General features: G+C 42.3%; 1 protein-coding gene and 1 long non-coding RNA gene across 7 annotated transcripts in view; one reads left to right on the top strand and one right to left on the bottom strand.

The window, feature by feature from the left end:
• LOC140690323 (uncharacterized) overlaps positions 1-23502 on the top strand; it is a 1184725-nt gene that overhangs the window by 933150 nt on the left and 228073 nt on the right. The gene's annotated exons all lie outside the window — the stretch shown is intronic.
• The window catches only part of LOC140690312 (uncharacterized), a 461064-nt gene that overhangs the window by 276619 nt on the left and 160943 nt on the right, over positions 1-23502 (bottom strand). For 3 of the 6 annotated variants that reach the window (XR_012065528.1, XR_012065524.1, XR_012065527.1), the window contains exons 3-4: positions 8079-8137; positions 7715-7881 (exon numbers count right to left, since the gene is read on the bottom strand). The gene's annotated coding sequence lies outside the window, so the exon portion shown is untranslated. Of the gene's footprint in view, positions 6788-7068; positions 7193-7714; positions 7882-8078; positions 8138-23502 lie in introns of those variants that run through there. The other 3 variants (XR_012065544.1, XR_012065536.1, XR_012065530.1) reach the window with 3 other exon arrangements.

The following is a 23502-nucleotide window of genomic DNA, read 5'->3' on the forward strand; positions in this document are numbered from 1 at the left end:
AGAAATTAGTTTTAAGAATAATTTCAAAGATAAAACACATAAGGAATACATTTATTATCATAAGAATATTTTGAGACACTACCAAAATAAAAATCCTCCTAAACAAAATGAAAGGAAAGAAATGACAAGAAAAAGCTCTGTGATACATGTTGTTGAAGACAAGAAGTTAATGTTCATAACATACAAAGAGCTGTCACAAACCAACAAGAAGCTCCCCCACTTAAATGTGTGCAAAGGATAAAAGGAATCATTCATTTTAAAAAAGTCAAATGGCTAATGAGTGAAAAATGCTCAATACCTCACTGGTCATCAAATGCAAACTAAAACAATGAAAAAGCACTTTTGCTCATCATATTGGCAAATATTTTTAAAAGATATTCTATCTAGTGTCCATCTGTGGGAGAAGAAACCATGAGCGACATTTTCAGAGGACGACATGTCAATGGATATGTAAACTCTGAAAAACGTACGTACACAATGACTCAACACCACTTCTAGGAATCGTTTCCTTTAGGAAAAAACAAATTAGGTCCAAAAAGATGTACCCATCAGGGCATTTACACAGCACTGTTTACAATGGTGGGAAGAAAAACTGAAGTGAAATCATATCCAGCAATAGAGAATTGGTTACATAAGTAATTGTGCATCTTTTCATTCCCCTATGGAAGGAATTTCTAGAGTTACTTGAATGGAGTCTGTGATGAATGTAAATGTCACATCCAGGGACTAAATTTCCAGAAGCCTTAACTAAGGGAATACTCATAAAAGATCACAGGAATGTCTGTACAAGAAGGATGCCAGTCAAATATCCTTTCTGACAGTGGAAAATGGAGAAAATTTAACTGTCCACCATCAAGACAATGATGCGGTAAATCACGACGAGCTGCGAGCAATGAGGGAGCCAGCGTTTCGCCGTGGTCCAGGGCCTTGTCCACAGCATTCTCTCACCAAAGGTGTGCGTGGGAAAGAGACCACACCCGCAAATCAGGAGACCCCTCCACTCTATCTGAAAGGACCGGGTGAGTCTGGAGTGGGAGGACGTCTATGATATACACCTGAGTGATTAAAGCGAGCTGCAGAAAAGCATATAGTATGGTCTCATTTTTAAATAAAGCATATATACACACACGTATACATGGAATTCTCATATGTGTGTATATATGTATGTCATAGGCATAAAGGTCATGAAATATATATATCAAATTTTCAACAGTTTTTACTCTTCGGAAATAAGGGGAAGGGAGGTAGGGCCTTCCTGTACCACCACAGTTCTATTTTCAGTATTTCAGTTAAGTATACTTGGAATTTAAAAGTTTATTTAAGTCCGAAGTAAAATTGACAATGCCTCCACAAGACAGAATGCTATACTGGTCATCAAAAATCATGCCAGAGGAGATAGAATATTGTAGAAAAACATATAAAAAGCCGAATGGAAAATGGAGGTGTCCACACAGTAAACAGTCACAGAGTGCTCTCTGGTTTTTTATGACAGAGGTGATCCACACTGATGAAAATATACGTTAACGTGTTAATTATTATCTTTGAATAGCGGGACAAGGATAGCCTTTTTTGCCCCCTTTTTCAGAGTTATTATTTTAAATGCACATTCTTTTTCATCTGAAAAAAGCATTTTTGGGTGTGTAGTACTATGCATTGGAGAATAATACAAGAATACTTAGAGAAACAAGTAACTAGGAGACAAAGCAGCAGCATCACACAATGTAGGACGGGCGATCCTGATTAACACCACGCAGTTACATAAGGACCCACAAAGTGAGAGCACCTGCTGTAACAGGGCGTGGCCCCCTTCTATTTGTCAGCAGTGTCTTCAGGGCTGAGGCAGTTCTGAGCACGGCCAGTGTCAGTGCTGGTGTCTTGATTGATGCTACTGGGGGTGAGGGCACCTGCAAGCCGAGAGGAAGAACAGAAATCATCCTCTGCCTTTTCTGTCTTGTTTCTTTGTTACTTTAAAAGAGAGCCATATATAAGATAAACCGTGTATCTCCCCAAATGAAATTTCAGTAATGAAACCGTTTTTAAAGACTTCACAGCTTATATTCTGCCTATAACTGTCTTTTCAACAAAGATCATATTTATTAAAAGTTAATTAACTCAGTTAATTAACTCCCTGTTGAAACATTCTAGTAAAGAACATGAAATGCAGTATGTAAAAGAACCACACCTGCAGTGACTAGCTCAGCTGTCTTGACGGCAGTGCAGTCAGCCCCCACCATCACGTGGCCCTGAGCTCCTGATGCTGGTAAGAGATTACGCTGCCGCCTCAGATGGAGAGAAACGGTGAAAGCATTTCTTGAACCCTACAGCACTGACAAAACATAACTGACAAATCCCAGGCCGCTTTGAGGCTCTCATTTTCTGTTTCTGGCCAACCCCCATCAATGAGCAGAACCACCCAATCCCCGAGCCATGGGACTCACGTGGGAAGCAGTTTTGGAGAAATTTCCAGGTATAGAATGTAACCAACTATACATAGAACTCTGAAAAAGAAAAGATGCCATACTCTGATTTTGGAAGACACTCAAAATATTCTCCTAAGCCTTAGTAGCTGGAAAGGCTGGGCTTTTCCTAAGTCACTTATTTATTTCACAGCCAGTAAGCATCTCCCTCAAATCCTGCTTCCCTGTGTCTGCTGGGAGCTTGAAGCACACTGCTGCTGTCGATCTTATAAGTCACATGGCAGAGACATGTGTCTCACGCCTGCAATCCTCACACAGGCTCGCCTCCTAGCCTCACTGTCTGAACTGGGCCCCATTTTCTCACCTGTTTATTTGGTATCTGTTCTTCTGTAAGCTACCTGAAATGCGTTTTGGAACATGTCAGAAGAAGCAGTGGGTTGAGAAATGGACAGATTGAGAGGTGAGAGATGGGCAGACAGAGAGAGAGACTCCAAGAAAAGGGGAACAAATAAAATTTCCTATGCAAAACCCTCTTCTAATCAGGGAAGGAAACCACCACGGAAAAGTGTGAAGAGGCAGGTAGCTTAGGACTGTTTCCTGGATTCCATGAAAAGTAATACCAAGAGATGAGAGGGTAGAACTTTAAATAGTAAAAGAAAAAAAGCACGCATGCTTGAAAAATATATCTACAATATGTACTTTCTAAAGAATAGACTGAAATCAGCAGGGCCCAATAACACTACACTTGGGTATTTACAGAAGTGAGAATCCCATCTCCAAACCACAAGGCATCCCTTCAGAGCACTGACAGTCTACATGGGGCGGTCATAAAGCCATCACCGCAAAAGCTATGCTACCCTGCACTTACGAGGAATGAGCAGCTGTGCTCAGGCTGCCCATGCGCATCATTTACACCCCACAGCACCTCTACGGGGAGGACGCCTAGCGAGCCCCGTCTCTGCAGGACAGAAAACCAGTTCTGGAGAGGCTAAGCCGACTTACCAGTTCTCCATCTCACAGGACTGGTCTCTCCAGAGCAGGACACGAACTCGGACCCACGATTGTAACCATGGTACTACAGTGCTTTGTGTGCTGTTTGTGTGTATAATACATTTGTTTCTATCATGAAAGGTTATTTAATAAATGATCGGTTGTCTTGTCTATCTCATTAGCTCACAATCAATCTTTATACTGTTGAATTGTACTCTTTTCCCCTGAAGAAAGGAACGGAAACAGCGGGGGTCAGAAAGAGGTGGGGCTCCATTCTTTATCTGGGATCTCATCTCATCGAAGTCTCCAAACAGGGAAAAGGAGCAAATGTTCTCTTTATCTTTTAAAGAGAGGGCTCCAGTGATGGTGACTTATTCAATTACAAAATCAAGGCTGGGGAAAGGGCACATGCAGCAACTAGAGCAGTATCAGCTGTAGGAAGGTCAAAAGTGCTCACGGGAGGGCTCAGGGGGCAGCCTCATTTAATTTCAATCAATAAAACAATAACAAACTCTAAAAATACTGGCCTACAATGGATTAGCTCTTTCTTGACATCTAGCAAGTTTCCACAGCCCACATGTAACATTATCGGGAACCAGTGAAAGGAAGAGTCCACAGACAAGGAAAATCAATGCCACAGGCAGGCTGAAACCCAGGCTGGAGTTTAGGAAGAGAAAGGGCATAGTTAAGAACTGGGGAAAGGCTGGGGAAAAAAATCATCACAAGGACTCTCAAGCATCATCCAACAATCATATAATCATTCATTCAAGAGAGAGTTACTGAGGTCGTATTCTGTGCAAGATTGTACAGCGGGTGAAGCAAGAGCGCAGCGTCCATGGTGGCAGCAAGTTGCGGGGCTCAAATACACTTCTGATCCCGGTACCTTGCACACTTGTCCTCAATATAAAGGCAAAGATAATTAAAGTAAAATAATACTCTGTAAACTCAAAGCATTGTTGAAAAAAAAAGTTAAAGAAGACCTAAATACCAGGACAGACACTCCACACACATTCCCCTATCAAAAGAAAGTGCTCTTGGAATGGCAGTGCTCCCCAGAGCGATCCGTATATTCAACGTGGTCTCGATCACAATCCCAGCGGGCTCCTCTGCAGAAACTGACTATCTGCTGCTACAATTCATATGGGAATTCGAGGATCTCAGTAACCAATACGTACTTGAAAAAGAAAAATTTGAGAGGACTTATAATTCTCAATTTCAAACCTTACAACTGTATCTCCAGGTGAGATTAGAGGCCATTGTGAAGTTATTACTGTGTTAATCCTTATTTACTAAATTCTCTACAATGAATATTACTGTTACAATAAGAAAAATAAAAAGTAAGTTATCCTTTAAAACATGCACACCGATTCATTCATTGGGAAAAAATTATTCTATCAATTAAGAGATAAATATCTATTGAAAAAGGACAACTTAAAAACAAGAGTGCATTTGCATTTTTCATAAATTGAAAACTGAAAAGCACAAAGACGTCAAGTTTCTAGGGAGACCAATGCAACATATTAATAGTTATTTTCAGAAATTCTAATTTAACAATAAAAACTCTGGAAAGGGAAAATCGTGACTGAGAGCCAACTGCAAACACATGGAGAGCAAAGGCCTAGAAATCACAGTTCCTTTAACTCTGCTCCTAACACAATAGGAGAGGAAATTCCTCACTGAGGGGACAGTGGAATCCCATGCATAAGACAGGATACACAGTACAAACTGCACTAGAATTGGGGGTGATTTCCATAGAAGAATTCTAAAGTTACAAAATTGCTGAAAAACTTTTAAAACACTGACAGAAAGATTAAAACACACAGTCATATATATTATATAGAAACATATGTAGTCTGCTCCCATGTTGCATTTAAATACAAATATATTTGTTCATTTATGGGCACTTATGACTTTATCCCTGGTAGAATATTTCAACTAAAACAAATAATCAATATAACACTCCTTTTGTCAAATCTACTTGATAAGTTACTCTGCTATGTAAACATAATGTGTCTAAGATAGATCTAAAATTAGTGAAAAAGAGCTTTGTATGGCTTCTTGAACTATTCTCAAAATTCAAAGCTTAATTTTAAAACAGATCTGAACAGTAATTCTATATTACCTTTCCCGTCGTGAAATGAACAACACAGTCTGTTGTCAAAATTCTGTCCTTACAATGATTCACGAGCACCGTATCCTCACAAAACTGCTGGACAGCAAGGCACTATCCAGACACTGTGACCCAACAAATGAAACACAATGAAGACCGTGACCCTATTCTGGAGGGTTTATAGTCTGTGTCAACACCAGGGTTTTATCTGATTGGTTTGATTTGTTGGCAAAATAAAATCAATCAAGTACTTTCTTCTTTGAGCATTCTATAAGTCATGACTCTGCTGTTAGTGTCATGAGCAGGAAAGACTTAAGCATGACTTGATTAGATCAACTAGCAACAATCATCACTGGAGAGTGAGTAATAAAGAAGTTAACTGATAGCAATGCTTCTCCCTACATGAGACCTAAAATAAATCGACACTGATATCCGAAAAGAAAATGAGAATTTGAGGTCCCCAATAAGAAAAAAATCTAACAAGAAATCAAAAAAGTAAAGATTTTTTCATTAACGTTTCCTGGAAAGATTGGAGCATGGTGGTGTTGAGCTCAGATGCTAGGGAAAAACATGAGGGTCTGAATTCCCACAGCACTGGGTAGCTTTGACACTAATATGTCAGTCAAATTCTCTGCATCTCAGTCTCCGATGCATAGACTGGGGACAACAACCGCACCCATCTCCTAGAACGGTCCTAAGAATTAAGTTATTTTATATATACAAGTTTTAATAAAATACATCAGATATTAAATATTACCCCAAAAGCACAAGGAAAAATGAAAACAGAGATAAATTGGAGTTCATTAAACTTTAAAACTTTGCTTCAAAAGACACCATCCAGAAAGTGAAAAAACAACACTCAGGAGAAAATTTTTTCAAATCATTTATCTGATAAGGAATTTGTGTATCAAAAAAAAATTCCACAGCTCAACAATAAAAAGGCAACTCAATTAAAAAATGAAAAAAGAATCTGAAAAGATATTTTTCAAGGAAAATATACAAATGGCCAATAAGCACAATGAAACGGTGTTCAATAACATTAGCTCTAAAGGAAATCAAGTCAAAACAACTAGGAGAAACCGCTTCACATTCACTACAATAGGTTAAAATCAAAAAAAGATTAACAAGCACTAATGAGGACACAGAGGAAGCAGAGCCCGCAGCCATTGCTGGTGAGGATGTAACACAGCGTGACCACTTTGGAAAACATCCTGGCACGTCCTCAGAGAGTTGAACATTTGGCTTCTGAATGATCCAGCAATTCTGCTTCCTGGGCACACAAGTAAGAGAACTGAAAACAAATGTTAACTTAAAAACTCCTACAGGAATATTCACCATTACTTTTCGCCATTAATTTTCAGAGCCAAAAAACAGAAACAACCCAAATGACTATCACGTGATGAATGGGTAAATAAAGGGGCCCAGCCATACAGTGAAATATTATTCAGCAATAGCAAAGCATAGAGTACTGACTCAGGCCACAACATGGACAAACATTGAAAACGTTACTCAGTGTGAAAGAAGTCAGTCAAAATAGACGGTTCCACTTACATGAAGTGACTCGATTTGCATGAAATGTTCAGCACAGGCAAATCCACAGAGACAGAAGAGTGGCTCCCTGGGGCTTGGGGAGGATGGGGAAGTTGATAATGTCTGCTTATGCGTACTGGGTTTCCTGTTGGGGGGAAGAAAATATTCTAAGATTGACTGGGATGCACATTTCTGGGCATAGAGTAAAATCCGCTGTACATTTTAATGGGTGATTTGTATTAAAACTGTTAAGAACAAAAGCACCTCGGATTAGTACCTTCCATAGTAAATGCAAATTGCTAACATTTATTACAGGAAGAAGAAACTGCCCTCAGCATGAAAGCAGGAGATCAGCAAATATTAGTTAACCGAAATTGGACAAGAGCATTTCACTTGAAACTGTTGCTGAGTGTACAAGAAATATTCAGACATGACAAGGAAAATCAGTTTGACATCACGAAGAAGCATTCTGCTTCAAATGCAAATCAAGGATTCGGCAAGCCCAGCTGCTACAAATGACCAGAGAAGAAACCTGGTTCTTAAAACAAGCACCAGAGCCAACAAGGAAATGGTGGTGAGGAAAGCAGGCGGCCTAAAATCTGGAACAGTGTGCTACAAATAATTTCTCCACTGAAAATTCAAAAATAAAATGAAAGTGATGTAATGCTGTGTTGAACTCATGTGAATGGGCTTCCTGCAGTGCTTGACAGTTCTGTAACCCCGAATGACTCAGGAGAATCAGCATGGCTCCTGGGAGTCCCCAAGTAACTGCCCATCAGCACGCTGACCACCATCACATCTGCCAGGGTTGAATTGCAGAGAAGAGAGCAACCTCTGAAAGGCACAGGGAATGTTGACAAGGGAATAAAAGGCTGCGGTCAATCCTGGGACAGAGGCCCTGTGAGCAGAGGCCAGAAGGCTGCAGGTGAACTGGAGTGGCCCTGGGGCAGGAAGGGACCACAGGGGAGCATATCTCAATTATCTCCTCTCTCTCCCTCGGGTAGGAGGGATAAAGCCTGCATCCTTCTCACCTGGAACTGTGGGTTCTGGCTGGCGGAAGTCTTACCGACACGGAATGAATTTCTCAAGACTGCGGAAAAAGGAAAGAAAGCGAGAGGGATTAGGGAGCCAAATCCACGAGTCTCTCAAATGCTCCCATATTTATTGTGTATAATCAAAGTAAAAAGTCAATAACAGTTGTGAGATAGTAGGCAGGAACTTGGGGAAAGAAGGGATGAGACAGAGATTGTAGACTCCACCATGAGTACTAAGGCTTAGTTTACCTTTAGGGAAGTCATGGGCTGAGGGGAACAAGATACATTTTTTAGACATGTTCATTACAAAGCAGACCACCAGACCAGCCTGGTCCCTGTTTTGGGGATAATAGACTATCTAACACCACGCAGGCCTGGCGTTTATAGCTGAGGGCCTGGGTCATTGCTCTGCAATAAGCAGTGTGCTATCTATAACCTCAAATATGCAAGCAAGGCATTGTCTCTGCTTTTTATGGCAAGGAGACAGGAGTGAGGATGCACAGGTGTTTGCTTTAAAGCAGTTAATAAGCACATTTTTTTTCTTAAAGTTGACAGGCGGCTGCGATGTGTTACAACTTGTTAACTCAATCATGGGCTCCCACATGGAACCATTATGGAGGACATCCTAGGATGAAAAATCCTGGCTCTGGATCTTTTCCTGCCAGCTTCGGCCACTCCAGCAGGGTCTAGACACATCCCTAAATAACGATCCCACAGAACCACCTAAACTCTTAACTCCTGGTGCTTGAAACTTAATTTTAGCTCTACACAACTTAATGTAGAAAAGTTTCAGAAATAAAAGATATTATATTCTTTTTATATCTCATCATAAGGCTGATTTTTCTGATTGCTCTAAGCTGCTTCTACATGGTAAAGCACCTAATTCTGCAGGTGAATTCAGTACTTTCCTTTGGGCATAACTAGACAGTCTGGGCTGTCTGACTTCTATTAGTCAAATACCAATACACTCAATTGATTTCTTTGTTCATCAATTTCAGCCTGGAGGTGAGGGTCTATCACTATTTTCCTCAGCCCACCCTCTACTCTTTTCTCATCAGCATCTCAGGCCTCCTGAAAACAAAACAAAGCATTTGTTTCCCTTCATCTACACTTTCCACAAAGGCAACAGGAATCATCATGGCTAGAGAATGAATTCAACACAAATGTTAAAACAAAAATCTATAAACCTGAAGCAACTCCATCTCCGACTCATGATACACAATGACATGAGAGTAAGTGTGTCAGGTACAAAGCATGCGTGAGCCTGACCACCTCATTTCTATTCTTCAAAGGAAGGAAGGTTTTCGTATTTTTTATTATCATTCTTTGTCATTGTTTCTGATTAAGCCAAAAAATTTTTTATGAAATAATTAAGCACTGCAATAACAGATTTTCGCTGTATCAATTACAGAAGGAATTCAGAGGGGATAGGAAAACCCACCTCTGTAAAAAATGCAAAATTCCTTCCCCTGTTAAGAACACGAATACAAAATGCAACAGAATTCAAATTCTTGTGGAGAGGACAAAAGCCACAGAATCAAAGCAAAGTCATTATTATGACTCAATCCAAAATTCACTGGACAAACATGCTCAATGCATTCAAATAATTTTTAAGGCACACTGCAAACCATTCACTTAATTATCTACAGGCTAGAGGAAGAATTTCCCTCTATAACAGACAACATAAATCAATAGGTTGCCCCACCAAACAAGGAACAAACATCAGGTTTTTTGCAGTTCTGATAAATCAGCAAGTTTTAAAGATCAAAATCCAGAAATTTTAAACATTCATTCACACCAGAATGAATCAAGCACTTAAAAAAAATAAATAACCCAAAGAAACTAAACACATTGATCACGTACCTGGATCAATGAGAAATTCTTGTACAGCTGGAAAAAAAGAACAGTCTATAGACTTATACTTGAAAAATAAAACTACTTTTAAAGATAACTGCTAAAACACATTTCATCATTCATGTTGCCTTGAAAAATCTGAGGCACTTGTCTCTGATCAGAAAAGCAATTCTGAGTATTAGTATGTTACAATTCAGTGCCAGTTTGCTTTAGAAGAAAAAAGAAAAGCTGCTGTTTCTCATCTTGCACAAAGTTTAAAGAACCTCCCTGCCTCTATCTCCTCCCATTTTCTAAGCTCATGCTCCCCAACCCTTCTGAAACAATTATGAGAACCTCTTATTCCCACCAATATGCCAAATCACAAAAGAGTATCAATTTATTTGTGTAAATATATACCTACACCTTGAACTGGAGGAGAAAGATTTCAGAAGGCTATATGGAACTTATTGCTACATTCCTGAAATCACACACATACACGTTCACAGAGACACAGACATATACAAACTGAATTACTGGGCACTTCACAAGCTAAGGACTTACAACTTCTAGAAGATAACTTTGTAGTTAGTTTAAAATACAAAACGGTCAGCTTTTGAAAGCCTTGAACATTGCAAAATCATCCAAATATCAATGAGATCCAATTAGCCTTCTCTGTAGAATGTAATTCCCCATGATGGCAAAGCAGACCCTAAGAAGTAGTGGATCCAAGACTCGTGTTTTTCACTAGCTATGATCGTTTTAAAACATGTAAACAGATTTAGAAAGGTATGTCCCTATGACATTTATTCTTATTGAGATGGCATATGTATTCAATTGTCTATGCAGAAAATAGGACCCATGATGGTGTTTAAGAAATATTTTGTGTATTGAAATATTTATTTTTAAGTGCAGACAAGGAGGGTGGGTATTACTCCATTGTAGAGCACCTGTTGTGCACGCACATGTTCCTGGCTTCAATCCCCAGTACCTTCATGAAAATAAATAAATACAAGTGCTTACTTAAAAATAAGAATAAATTTATATAAAAAAAGAAATGCAGACTAAAAACCACTGCAATCTAGGAGCCACAATTATAATAAAAAACAAGTGTTTCTATCAAATATTGACTATACGCCAATCACAGAGACAACCAAAAGTCACACCTGACAACCATCACGTGTGATTCTCAGCAATCCTACTAAGTAGACACGGATGAGAAACCCGGCTCTGCGGATGAGGAGACGGAGCTCGGAGGAGCCGGGGACACTGACCGTCCTGCTCCCCGTGACACCGCATCAGCCCAGGGCAAGCGCTGACAGAGCTGCACTGAGGGGACACCCAGCTGCATGGAACCATGGGGGATTGGGGAGTCCTAGAAAATACTCAAAAGTGTTCAATGAAAAACCATCTCAAATATATTACTCTGTGCCCCATCCTCTAAACACAGAACATGTCTGGGACCTTTTTGATGCCTCCGTGTCCTTTCTGCCATCATCAGTTACGTGCCCTCTCAGCGCGACCAGTCATGAACTGGACCCCATACGAAGTGCACTCAGATGGAAGAGCTTTAAAAGCTGTTTTATGAAGTTTGTAAGACTCTGTCTATTCCTCACACAGGCGGTCATCCAGCACTACTCACCGGTGCGGATGTACCACCTGAAATCACACCTTTCTGCTTTTTAAAATCCCTTCATGTAATAAAGACTTTTAAACAGCAAAGAAGCAGCTCAACCACAGACAGTGGACAGCTTTTCACCAAATGGACTCGAACAGCACATCTGACAACCTGGAAGCCCTTGTCTTCTATTAAACCCACTTCCAGGTACTTCATCATTTTCGGATTGGTGGACTCGGCCTCTGAATGGCCTACTCAGAGAGATCCCATCCTCACATCCGGGGGTTTGAGAGGACCCTGCTGCTGGGAGAAATCAGTGAGGAAGGTGGACATCCTCCAGCCATTTCTGCACGGGTAGAAATGCCACATGCTCAGAAATTATACCGTCAGCACCCCTGGGCTCCCATGGACTGGTTTCACATTAAGCAAACTTATGACACACTGATGCAAGAAAACCAGAAATTTAATTTATTAATGTAACAGGAGATGTGAAACTACAAACCAGATTGAAATATCAGAGTTCAACCATGAGTACAGATTCTCGTCCACGGCCCAATCTCGGGCAGGCAGTCACATGGCAAGCGTGGACAGAAGCAGAGCAGGAAGGGTTTCTAGATTAACTCAATGGACTAAATTTCTGTTATAAGAACAGATCTACTGCCTGGAAAACAATTAATGCCAATCACGGGGCACACTCCATGGACAGTGGCTGAGACACGACTGTGAGTACCTGTATAACTCCACTTTCCCTGTCCTTTCTGGTCTAACTGATGCAGAGGTACAGAGATCCAGGGATGCAGATACCTGTAAACACCCAAAGCCCATCCCTGGGAGCCTGGAAACCAGATAGCCAGGATTTAAATCCCAGCTCTGCCACTTACTAGCTCTGTTACCTTGGCCAAATTACTTACCCTCTGTGTGCCTCAATTTCCACACTGTAAACCTGGGATAACAATCAAATCTTTCCTACTCACTTGTTGTGAAAATTGGAGGATTCATTTCTGTAAAACTCTCAGAAAAGAATGTAGCACATTTTTGGTGCCCAACAAATTTCAATTTAATAAGAAAGTGATTTACAAGTCTCCCATCTAATCATCTTCTGTGTTTCATGACTATTCTGAGTCCCAAAGGAAATCCTTATTTCCCCTCTTATAAACTCTTGAGGAGCACCCTTCTGTTTCAAGCCACCACCTGTTTAAACTGAGGGGGGATTTCCTCCTCCCCACTCCTCTGGTCCATGGGAGACTGCTTCTCCCTTCACACTCCTGACCACTGGCCCACGGCTAGCCCTCCTCACACTAACAGATTGAGGTGTGAGTCCGGGGAGACAAGCAGGGCATATGAAAGCTTTCCTTCCCCTCCAGTGTTGGCCACCCTTAGGAAGCAGCCGGGATGCTCAGTTCCATGGCAAGACAGTCCTGTGCATTATGGGTCAGAATCTCTCAAGGGAATGCTCGCTGTGGACCAGAGTTACCTGGGACTGCGTAAGTCTCTAATTCTGGGACATAGTGTCATGACACTCACTCTCCCACAGCCCTGAATTTCATGGAGAACGTGGCTTCATCAGTAATAAAGGAGACATTTATCGCCTGCCTGTTCTTCTTTGTCATCTCTCAGTTGGCTGCTGGACACAACATGTGTATAAGTATTGGGTCCCCTTAAGCCCCAACATATATGAAGTAACAAAAATTCTGTGGCTTAACATTGGTTCAGGGCGACTGTGTAACTGTCCTGACTCTGCTGATGCTAAATTATGTGTATAGGAACTATGGAACCTCCTCAAATATCTTTCATCATAAAACCAGCTTTTCTTATTTTCCTGTTTCTCAGTAATTGCCAAAGACTATCAAATGATGGCTTCACACCAAATAGCAGTTAAGATTATGAGCCCTCTTGTCATACACACTGTGCTAAACACTTTACATAATTTCTAATTCTCACAATTCTACAAAGCAGAAATGAGTGTCCCCATCTCACAGACGAGGGAAAAACTCAGAACGAACTGACTCAGGATCACGTAGCTCAGTGTCAGCGCGTGCACACAAACCCAAGTCAAAACATCACACCCCTTTGTATATGTACCAAATCTCCTACCACCCATTGACACACAGCGGTGGGGATAATACTTAGGGAACTCAGTACACTTTTCAGCTTTAAGGTGCTCCAGAGGCCGCTTCTAGCTCTTTTATAAAATCCCGGCTCACTGGTTTCTAACACTGCAAGAAAAGTCCGATGTTGCAACTGTTTGCACAGGAAGTCTGAAATGTTCACAGCGAGATGATAGAATAAAACTAAGACATAAGCAGAATAATAGTTCCAGGTAGTCAGACATAATGGACATTGTGCTACCCTGAAGCATTAAGCAAAGGAATCAAAAAAAAAAAAAAAACGTTTAAGACTTCCTTTACAAACAGGAAAGTTAAGACTGTAAGAAGGTGCAACAGCGCCACCTATGGCTTAAAAGGCCTTCCTGGTTGCCTGGAAAGGTGCAACACAAAAATTGCCTGTGGATCAGAAACAAGAATCAGATAACTAAAAGCTTATGTAGTACATACTGCTCTCCTAGTCTTCATGTCTTGCACTGTAGCAAAAACCAACAGACCTGTACTAGGCCTATATTCATAAAAGTCATGTCTGTATTTTTCCAACAGGAGGTAATCTAAGTATCTTGCAAAATACTTCTCAAAGAGCCAGGAAATCATAGAAGTGTATTGAAATACAAAAACATTTATTTACATATTAAAACAGCATGAGCTTTTTTCTATTAAAAAAGCTGACATGTCAAATCAATGTTTTGATATTTTAAAACCTATTAAGAGTGCAGAAAAATAAATCAAAATTTTCTTTAATCACAAAAGAGAGAAGCTTATTCCCTGAAAATGATCAATGTGGATTTTTCTAAACTTAATGCTTCTGGTCAGAGTCCTACGAATTTAAATGTCTGAGTGTATAGTTACACGGCAGCATGAACACTGAGTTGTAACAATACACATTCTGTGTAAATAATCTTCAAGGTCGTCTGCTTAAGTCAATTTAACTAGTCCCTGTCTCAATAGAATGATACAGATTTCATTAAAACTTCATACTGCACGCACACACACACACAAAACCCTGAATCCTTGTTACTTTAAGCCATATTCATATATATCCATATTGAATATGCATCAGAAACAAGCCACCCTCTTTAGTATTCACAGTTGATCCTTCTAAACTATCTGTCATTGTGACAGCACATTTTTACTAAGCAGCTCTTGGATGCTTTGTATACAAGGCGTCTACCTCTCACAGTCAGACATGGTAAACGGCATCACTCAAATTTCACAAATGAGGAAATATACTTAAGCCATGGAAACAACGTACATATTTATCATCAGGAAAGAAAAGAGTAAAGATTTTACTTTCAATATGCACTGACAAACTTTTCCTCCATACTAAGACTACATACATAAAACAAATTCAGTCATTGTAAATTATTCTGTCAATAAACACCACTAGAGAAAAACAAGCAACATCATTAGCAATGATTGGACTTTCAAAGCCCACTCCTATTTTGCACTATAATCATTTTTAATGTTTTGTTTTTAGTGCTTACATAGCACTAATATAAAGAAAACATAAACTATTTAAGTCATTACCTGAGAATGCAACATTTGTGAAAATGTACAATTTTAATTTATGCCGCTCTGTCTCACATTCTCACTGGTGTCTCTCCTTTGAAGGCCTCATCAGGCTGAGATCGCCAAAATCGGTCATTTATGGACTCACAGGAGTTCGGGAAACCACTCAACGGGAGGCTGATCAGAGGAGAAATTGAGAATGCATCCTGTGCAGCCTGGGTTCCAGCACCGAGCTAGGCACCGCCAGCTGCGTTTGATTTGGGACAAGCTGCCCACCTCTCAATCCCTCAGCTGCAAAAAGGAGACATTGATACCTACCGTCAAACACCTGCTTTGAAGTAAAACATGAGAAAAACAGTTTAGCCTTTGGTAGGTGTCCACTCACAGCAAGCTTGGTCATTATGATGATGAGGATTACTTTTAATAAGTTAAGCTAGACCAAAAATTAGAAATCACCATAAAGGAGAAACATTTTAACTCAATAAGCATTTCCTTTTGAATGGATTGATAAAAGTTCTAATGATTTTTTTAATAAACCAAATTTTGTCCATTAATTTTAGATTTACCGGTTTATGGACAAGTCTCCAAAAAAAGAATTAGAGGCCTCTAACCTCTGAATACTAAGAAAGTAAAGTTTAAAAAAATTATGGGGGAGAGTATACCTCAGTTGAGAGAGTATGTGCTCAGCACGCATGAGGCCCTCAGTTCAGTCCCCAGTAACTCCATTTAAAAACTTTTATTTAAAAAAAAGGAGAATTAAAGGAAAAAGATGGAGGACTACAGAATTTTTTTAGAGAATCCACTCAGATTTAAGATGGGGAAAAAATATCCATTTCTCACAGGAAATCTTGAGAACTATGTAAACCGGATCTGAGTTGTCTAGTCTTTAACATTATTCATGAATTCATATTACCAAGTCTTAAAACTACCTGATAACCCACAGTGGTGATAGTGATCATAAAACCTGACAATGCGGATCGAACTCTGGCTAGGACTGCTCTGTTCTGACATCTCTGCCCCTGAGGCCTCACCAGGCTGAGAGCACTAAATTTTGTCATTCATGAGCATCTCGTGTAAGTCTTCCATTTATGCTTCTCAGTCTCCTCTCACCAGCCCCTCTGAGGGAAGCACTGTTATCATCTTCCCCACACGCAGATAAGGTCACTGAGGTACAGAAACTAAACCTGCTCCAGGTCACATCGGCATTAAAGGACGTCTGTATTTCTGCTGTTTTGCGATTGACAAAGGAATCTGAGATATCAATACAAGATAGACTGTTAAATAATCAAGTCTGTCAGCTCTTCACCTCAAAGAGCAGATACTATAAATTCCTGATGTAGGATGAGGCTGCCGCCACAAAATGACTCAGCTAGAAATTAATATCCAAGATGAAGCAGCGGATACACATAAATATTCATGACTGTCAACTCCTCTCACGGGTCTTGGCCCTTCACTGCCTGAATGGGGGTGAAATCCCCACCCGTGTCTGGGAGGGTAGCGCGGCTCTTCCAAGTCTCACCCAGGCTTCACAGGCTGTTTCCCCCTACAGACTGTCCTAAATGATTAAAAAGCTCACAAGATTTTTACACCAGCCAAAACTGAAAGACATTTCTGCATATGGAGCACTTTCTCAGGCTTAAACCATTTTTGCCTACACTCAGCAAGGGGGAAAAAAGAAACATGACTCTGCAAAGTCTCTTAGCCTTACCACTCACAGGAGTTGAATGGTCTCAGCACAAGATGACCCTTCACATTACAGGATGAGAACAAAATAAAGCCGCCCCAACAACAAGCACTCCCAGAGACAGCGCTCAGCAGTCTTCTGCACACTCACGGTTGTGCAGCCCTCACCACCATCTATTTCCTGAACACTTCATCACCCCAATAGAACACCCCTGTCACTAGCAGTCACTCCACAACCCCCCTCCACCCAGCCCCTTGCAACCATCATCTGCTCTCTGCCACTGCATGAGCCAATTCTGGGCATTTCTAAGATCACTGAAATCAACAATATGTGGCTGTTTGTGTCTGGTTCCTTTCAGTTAACGTGCTGTTATCAAGGCTTTCCCATGTTGAAGTGGTATCAGCATGTCTCTTTTTTTTTGAAAATGTTAAACTTTATTAGAAGGTGGTAAATACTATCAAAAATAGTAGAGTGGGGTATAAGGGATGGGGTTTCAAAGGGAAAAGGCCGGGTTGAGCAGTCAGGGTGGACTACCCAGAGCAGATGGCTTTTTTCATATTCCCCTTTATTTATTTTTTCTTTTTTATTCACTCTTATGTCTGAATAATATTCCACTAAATGGAGATACTACATTTTGTTCTTTCATTCAGCAGCTATATATGGATGAGGTCCAGAAGAATGAGTGTAAGTGGTGGCTAGCAGGGATGGCATTTAAGCAAAGGGCAAGATGTGCTTTCAAAAAAAAAAGTGAACAATCAGAGGCACAAGGAAATTCAGCGCGTTTCTGAGAAAGTGCATGGTTGCTTCAGTAGGACTGCCATGCAGGGCTGTGGGGGATAGTGACAGGAGACACAGTGAGGGAGTCACCTAAGAATATCCCCACTGCAAGCAGCTCAGCCAATTCTCCTCCCTCATCCTGTATTTTAGAGACATTTTTGCTAGCTTTTCTCTTATTTCAAGTAACAGTACTTTAGTTACACATCTGATCATCTGCATCAGACCACATTAGCTCCAAGCCACAGAAAATCATTCACTGACCGGAGCAGCTCCAAGACATAACATTGATGGACCAGGGAGTCCTGCAGCATCCCATCCTGCAGGCACAAACCACACATGTTCCCTGGTGATGTCCGGAAAGTAAAATGCATGGAAATATCTCACTGCTGCTGCACGACATCTGCCCACAAATTGCCCCCAAATCATGCTGGCACAGCACTACTCAACCCTCGCACTACCCCCCAAAAAAAAAAAAAAAGAGAGAGAGAGAAAAGAAAAGAAAAGAGAAGAAAAGAAAAGAAAAGAAAATATAAGAAAAGAAAAGAATAAAGCTAAGAAAGCAAATTTAGGCTCTTCCATTGAAAACCAGCCACCATCACTGCCAGTATCTGAGCTGGAATGATCCTGACTTCAAAAACCACTGTGCAGTTACTATTCAAATGTGACAGACATATATGTATTTCACTTAGATGATATTACAATAGGATTTTTCTTTTCAAAATTTCCAGTTGCAACAATAGCACAAGAAAGTTTATGTTTCATTTTTTAAAAAAAATCAATTATTTTCCACTTTGTTAATTTTGAATCTATTATTATTTTATAAAGGGAGCTATGCTGCAGATTATAAACCAAATATCTGGCTTCTGCAAACAAGACCTATATGACTTCACTATTTCAGAGCAAGCTTTAATGATGCTTTCAAATTGGGGGCGCTCACTAACAGCTCTTTAAATACTGTCAAAGATGTGCTATTATGTAATGCAAAGGGTCTACCTACACATCAACTCAGAAACCAAAGAAACTACACGAAAGCCTTAGTTTATCATTTTAAAATATTCCTATTATTTTGAATATTAAATTTCTTAAAAGATAAGATATTTTTTGAGAAAGACATCAGTTGTATTAAATTTCCTCTCACCAAGAAAGCAATCTTTATCAAGAATTACTACCCCTATGAAAATCCAAAAGACAGGACGTTTCTAGCTAAGTTAACTTACAGATCTCAACACAAGCCTAAATCCTATCTGCTCTCACTTGAACGAGCCCAGCAAAGTCCTGGGCTACTCTGGAACTTAGCTCTTCTGTTCCATATGTTGGCAGAGCTAAGATCATCACACAAGGCAGGGAAGGAGAGAAGAGGTAAGTCCACCTGGCGGCCTCCATCTGTTTACTTCCAGCCACAAGGTGTCGCTAGAGCGACCCCGCTAACAAGCCCTCCACACAAGGAAACCCGGCATCCACTCTGCCCCTGCGGTCCCCAAGCAGTCCCGACGCCCCTCTCCCACTGGTGGCCTCCGAGCCTGTGAATGGTCTTCTAATAACCCTCCCAGTTGGTGACACCCTCCCCCTCTTCCCCGCTACACACACACACACACACACACACACACAGCCAAGGCAGCCTTCCCAAAGCACAAATTTGATTACATCTCCCCCACTTCAAACCCATCAGAGGCTCCCTGGTAGAGTTCTAGCCCCACCCCGACCCTGCTTGTCCATCCTCACCTCAGTACCAGGTCCCCAGTGACCTCAGGGGCCCCGTGACCTGCTGCTACTTCCCACTAGCCTCCAGGCTCATTTTAACTGTTTGTCAAGGAAGTCTTCCTTCCCTCCAACCTCCGCACTTTGGATTAGGTGCCCTGCTGTGTTAATAAAACATTTTAATCTAAGTCAACTTCTGACACTGCTAAGCTCTCAAGAAGCAAGTACATTTTGCTTACTACTGTAGGTCCACCCCCTCTCCCCTAGACACTCAGAATTGCGTGTGTTGTGAATAAAAGAATGAAGGGGTGGGACTCAAAAGGACAGGCAGAGCTGCTCTCCTAAGGGTCACTTCCTGCTGACACCCTTCACTGCCTCTTCTGTGTCAGTTCTAGTAAAAACCAAGCTGCTCCAAAGCCCTCCAACCCTAGGCCCTCTCCAGTGTCCTTCAAAGCAGGGTCACCCACCACCCTGGACCACACAGGGCAGTCTCCCCGAGTCCTCACCCCACAAGCCTCCAGGCCTCTACCCAGGCTGCTCCTGCCACCTGAGTCACCCTCTTGATTCCTTCCCCTGGCTGACTCTTACTCTGTCCTCAGAACTGAATGTAGAGCCAATTTCTTCCAGGAAGTCCTCCCTGATGATGTCCTTTAGCTCTTGGCTGGCTCCATCTACAGCAGCACTGCTTGGCGACCAACTGGTATTTGTCCACCTGCTCCTATGAGACCATGACCTCTTGGAGGCCACGTGGGAAAAAGGAGTGAGGTGACAAGAGGGGTGGGAAGAGCAAACAGGAAAGTCACAGCTCAAGTCCCAAATTCAAGGATTCTGTCTCAGATAAAAAGAATAAACTGTTTCATACGTGTGTCATTTGGCTATGATTTTTGTGGCTCATGGAAAACAAGAGCTTGGTGTTCAAGCCTGAAATCCAAGTTACATGCAAAGAAATGTATATATTCATATCCAAAGGAAACCAGAGCTGCTCAACAACACTTTGCAGTTAAAATCCAAAGGAACTTTGATAAAGGCAATCTCCCTCTCTCTCTTTATTTTTATTTATTTATTTTTTTTGGTATCATATAGTTTTAGAAGTATTTGTATAACTAAGTGATGGCTACAGCCTATGATTCTGCACTGGAGTGTTTGGGGCTAAGGAAGCCCAGATTACATGCACTGTGTAAATGCAATCACACCAACACAATGACAGGCGCCCTAGTGGCTGAGCTGAAGTTCCAAAGCAGAGAACCTTATGTTGGAAGACAGCTCTCAGTAGAAAGTAAGAAATGCAATGTTCTGTACTCAATCTCATTAGCTTTATGAGCCATTAACAGATAGTATGTCTTGTCTAATGAAACCCCAAAATATATTGTCATCTTCGATTTTCTCCATCTGACTGTTTTATGCTAAATTTGGATATCAAACCCTCACTCCATACGGAAAGCTCAGGCCTTAGCTGCAGCACAGTTACATCCCGTGGAAGAAAGCCGATCAAGGGAGAACAGGAGAGTTTCCCTTCAGAAGCTGCTAAGTGTGGTTTTGCACCTGTATGTCATTTACAACCACGCCATCGTCAAAGGAGTAAGACCTTACATCTGTGGGGCAAAAAGCACTGCGGTGGTTCCGAACCATGAAAGAACACTGAGCTTTGTGCAACAGTCCTGAGGCACTTAAAGCGTACTTTCTCTGAAAGGCTCCGAAACTGACTCACTTCACCATTTCAGGTACAACCGGAATTAGTAGAGAGAACATGCCCTTGAAGTCTGACAAGGCCCTGCTGGAATCCTGCTACAGCATTTACTAGCTGCTAAATGAACCAATTCCTTAAACCTCTGAGGAGGCTTCCCAATCTTCAAAACGGGGCTGCCACCGCCCACTTGGGAGGCATGGATGTGAATGCAACACGCAAGTAGGGCGGCCGACTGGTACGTGACACGGGGCCTGGCTAGTTTCCCTCCGCTGCCCTTCTCCCCCTTTAAACTTGCACTGTTCCCCCTGGTAAGGGTGAAGCCCCAGGAACAGACTGCCCGATTCTTCTGTATATCCCCGGATACATACCTTACCCTTAGGAGGTCAGAAAAACAACTGCCTCCTCCCCAGTCACTATCAATATTCTTAAGAGTCTGGGTTTTTTTAACTCTATGTTTCAGGGAGACTATTCAAGAATTGTTCAACCACCGTTCTCCAGGTTGGCTCCTCTCCCAACGCCCATCCCTTCTTACCTCAAATCTTCTGTCTGATCGCCTTTTGTTCGTGGGAAAGAGAGTCCGCTAGCGTGCGGACTCCCTAGGACTCCCTCCCTTCATCACAGGAGAGTGTGACTACATTCTCCCAACTCCCCACTCCGACTTCAGCTTCTGAGGAGTTTCCCCTTCTGGACCCTGCAGCCTCTGGATCGTCCCAAGACGCGCACACGTGGCCAAAACCCTCTCTTCAGATTTCTTCCTGGGTGGGCCTGCCCACCCCCCAGAACCTTAAGGATAAATGCCATTGCTCTGAAAATCACAAACGCCGCTGTCTGACACACCAAAGCTGCATGGTCCGGGCTTTCCTCCAAACCAGACACAGCCCTGCCCCCCCTCAGACACAGTCTGCACCTCTAGAGATGAGCTGATCCACTTGCACGGCTGTGAACACCAGCTAAGAATGACGAATCCCAATGTGTATCTCTAGTCCAGCTCCTTCACCTGAGCCCCAGGCTCATAGACACGAGTGCCTCTTGGAAGTCCTAACTTGGATGACAAATGGCATCTTAAAAATGCCATATGTCAAAAAAAAAAGGCCTTATGTCCACCATTTACTCTAGACTTCGATTCCTGGCAGGTACCTCCCAGGCTCCCCATTTTAGTAACAGCCCCAGCACCCACCTAGGTGTTTGAGGTCACATTCAATTTCCACTGTTCCCTCCACCTGGCCCTGCCCTGGAATCAGTCTTGTTATTTCTGTCGCTAAGCCAGTCTCAAGTCTGGTTCTGCAGGGAGCACGATGGAAACCCACAAGCTCACAGCAAGGTGCACTGAGTCACAGTCCTCCGAAGGGAGTTCCCTGGAGGGGGAGGCATCTCCTGCTGCCAGTCACCTCAGAAGGCACTGGATTCTCACAAAGAAGGACCAGAAGAAGGGACTCAAGGAGCTCCCGTGATCTGAGGTTTGAAGGGCCCGAGGTCTGGGGGAGCTCCTAGTTAGCTGACACTCCTGTCAGTGAGCAGATGAGGATGGTAGGAACCCAGGCAAGTCTGTTCTCGCTCCGACCCCTTTTCTCTCGGGAGCCACGGGAAAGGCCAGTTTCCAGGGCACAGACCGGCCATCACAGACCCCAGCCTGCATTTGCCAACCCAGACAGCCTAGATTCCTACTTGCGACCCTTACTTCTGTTCTGTTCCCCCCCAGAATGTGATGGACTCTTTCAGAAAGTCTGGACTGTCTCAAGCGAGACCAAGTCAGTGAAGGATGAAGTGTCCACATTTGGACCAGAGCATGAAAGGAGAAACAAGGCCTCATGTCCAGCATGACGGTGGTGGCCAAGCCCTTTCCCTGGGTGAGATGAACCAGGGTCGGGGTGAGAATGCAAGGTCCCTTCACGGCTGACAGGGGTGTTGGAGACTCACTACCGCAAAATAACCACACGGCCGTCAGTGGTGGACATCAGCTGCAACAGACACAGAGTCAGCTATTTACTGCCAAAAAGGGGTAAAAGTAAAGGCCGGTGCAGGGAGGCCTGCACGGCTGCTGAGGCAAACCACAGACCCGGCTCTGAATGCCCACTGGCTGAAGCAGAGAGGAAGCTATGGTCCCATTTAGGGGTCCCTGTGTCCACCAGATCCAAGTGAACCAGCTCCTTAGGACAAGGCAATGTTTTCCTGATACTTAGAAAAACCAGCCTCATAAAGGGAACAAAAGAGTGGCATGGTTTTAGGCCCGCTCCTGCCCCTCTATGAATGCAAAGTAAAGTAAATGGCACTGGGAAGGTGAATGCAAAAAAAAAAACCAAAAAACAAAAAACCGGTGACTGCTTCCTCCAACAGCGTCCCCTGCAGCTGCTCACCCCCGAGCCGGCCACTTCCTCACCAGTGACCGCCGGCCAGGAAGCGCCGTCACGCACGTCACACAGCGACAGCCAGGAACCGTGTGCCGAGCACGTTTGTGTAAAAGCCAGAATCAAGCAAGGTGCTGCAGATTTTGACTTTCCAAGTTTAAATAC

Source organism: Vicugna pacos, chromosome 30, assembly GCF_048564905.1.
Source record: "Vicugna pacos chromosome 30, VicPac4, whole genome shotgun sequence".
NCBI classification, from domain to species: Eukaryota; Metazoa; Chordata; class Mammalia; order Artiodactyla; family Camelidae; genus Vicugna; species Vicugna pacos.